The 2460-nt window shown below is 42.9% G+C and overlaps 1 pseudogene; it reads left to right on the forward strand.

Moving 5' to 3' along the window:
* The first annotated feature begins 1224 nt into the window (after positions 1–1224).
* LOC140849360 (U1 spliceosomal RNA) lies at positions 1225–1376 on the forward strand (annotated as a pseudogene).
* Positions 1377–2460: the final 1084 nt, after the last annotated feature.

Genomic DNA, 2460 nt, shown 5'->3' on the forward strand with positions numbered 1-2460 from the left:
TGGGCTAAAATAAAAATAAACGGTAAAATGGCCATAATCCTGTCACCTAAAAATTCAAACCATGTTTTCTGCATTCTTCTCTAGTCTTTTTCAAACACTTAGGTTAAATCTGACATGGTTATATTATGATAGAACTGTCTTTATATTTCCAAAGGACTTTATGTATATTTTATAACTTCCTCATTTAACAAACATTTATTGGGTACTTACATGTTCCGGGAAACGTGCCTAGTGTTGAGGACAGAAGGATGATAAAAACCTAGTCCTGTGTCAAGGTGCTATAGATCGGGAAGCAGTGTCTTCATTTTAACAGATGAGGAAATTGAAGCTCAGAGAGGTCAAGCGAAATGTCTGAGGTGACTCAGCTGTTGACTGACAAAGCTGAGACTATACTGAGGCCTCTGACTGCCAGGCCTGAGGTCTTTCTTAATGTAGGTTGTGCTCCTGTTTTCTGCATGTTTTTATTGTAAAGCAGCACTTTTTGCCTCTTAGCTTGTAATATCTCTGCAGAATCTTGGTCATGTAAGTAAGGTGGAAAGCCTCAACGCTGTCCCTGATGGAATACACCCAAGCTCCTGTAGCTCTAACTATGACGGAGCCAACGTTTAAACACAAGATTTATATGGCCGTCGCTCACTGAAGTGCAGTTTAAAAAAAATAACAAAATACCTTTGTAAAAAGTAACAGCAGTACATCTGTGTGATATAAGTGGGTGATTCTCCCTTTTTATTTATGCTCTATCTTTGTTTTCTATAATTATAAAATGTGCTAGTTTGCTATATAAACACATGCATTCATGTATACACACATGGGTGTGCACGTATTTGGTGACAGGCAGAGTTACATTCCAGGGGTTGCCATAGGATCTTCTAAAGGCCCGTGTTCTGTCTGGCACAGCCGAGGTCATCAAGAAGAAGCTAGTGGGAACTGTGAAGTCGTTGCACAAGCGGTATGTGTCCTTGGACACAATGGTGACTAGCGAAGACAGAGATGCCAATACCATGTGCAGCACCTTAGAGGCCGTATTTATCCGCGGCCTGCACACCAAGCACATCCGAGCTGAGGCTGGGGGGAAGAGGAAGAAAAGCACCCCCAGAAGCCTCTGCCTCAGCCTGTCGTCTGGTCCCTCCCGAAAGCTGTCACCCACAAGTGAGGTCAGCTGGGGAGGCCTTGCTCTGGGGAGGAGTTTCAGAGTGGGACCTGGGGCTCTTCCTCTCCAGCGCTGCAGGGAAGTGGTCAGAGATGCACTGCGCTCTAGAGTAGAGATGGCTTATCCATTGCACTCCGGATGTGCTGACCCCTGCGATTTCCCCAAATGTGGGAAACTTGACTGCATAATTTGTGGTAGTGGGGGGACTGCGTTCGCCCTTTCCCCTGATTCTGTCTGTACGAAGAAAAGCTCTTGTGGTTTCTGTTTGGTATTTCTGTTGTGGGACTAGTGCAAGTAATAAAACGGTGTTAGACCAGGTCTCATGAGCCGCTTGGGCCTCAGGCAACAGCCTGGGCTGCTTCAAGCCCCTGGACTGGTTGCCTTTATTAGGAGTGGCCTTTTTACCACGCTGTGGCAGAGTTAGGTATTTGCAACAGAGGTTAGGTGGCCTGCAAGGCCTAAAATCTTCATTATCTGGCCCTTTATCAGAGAAGTTTGTTGCCCCTGCCTTAGAATGTTTTGAACATCTGTGCTAAGTAGTATACTCAAAACTAAGAAGACTGGCATACAGGTTGAACATCTGAGTATCTACCCTGGGACACTTGTGTTTGTGGCCCTGCCTCGGTGGGCATTCTTCCTCTCCCCTTCTCCTATCGCTCCTCCCTTTCCTTTCTCTCTCTCTGGAAACATTCTTTGAAGTAGAATTGCTGGGTCAGATTGTGCATATTTTCATTTTGTATCATACTTCCAAATGTTTGTATCACTTACACTTTTACTAATAACGTATAAGGGCTTCTTTTCCCACCTTCAACCCAGCAGTGGCCCTTAACAGTTTTTTTTCTTTTCTACTGAGGTACAATTGACTTTAAATCATGATTATCTCATTACTAAGAGAAGTTAAAAATCTTTTCATATAATTTAATTGGCCAAAGAAATTTTCGTGATCATGGTATCTCTCCTGCCAGGTAAGTATGGCCAAATAAATTTTATCATTGCAACTATGTATATCCTTTGCTAACTTGTAATTTTTAATAGTGGTAAAATGCAACTAACAAAATTTACCATCTTAACTATTTTTAAGTGTACAGCTCAGTAGCATTAATTGTATTCACAGTGTTTTGCAAGTGCTTTCCAGAACTTTGTCTGACAAATCTGAAACTGTACCCATTAAACAACTCCCCAGTTCCCCTTCCCCTTCCCCTAGCCAGGTGGCAGCCACCACCTCCTGAAAATTCCTCCATATTGTAGCATGTGTCAGAATTTTCACTTTTGAGGCTCAATAATGTTCCATTGTATGTCTATACCAGATT

The sequence above is a fragment of the Manis javanica genome, chromosome 4 (assembly GCF_040802235.1).
Source record: "Manis javanica isolate MJ-LG chromosome 4, MJ_LKY, whole genome shotgun sequence".
Lineage (NCBI taxonomy): Eukaryota > Metazoa > Chordata > Mammalia > Pholidota > Manidae > Manis > Manis javanica.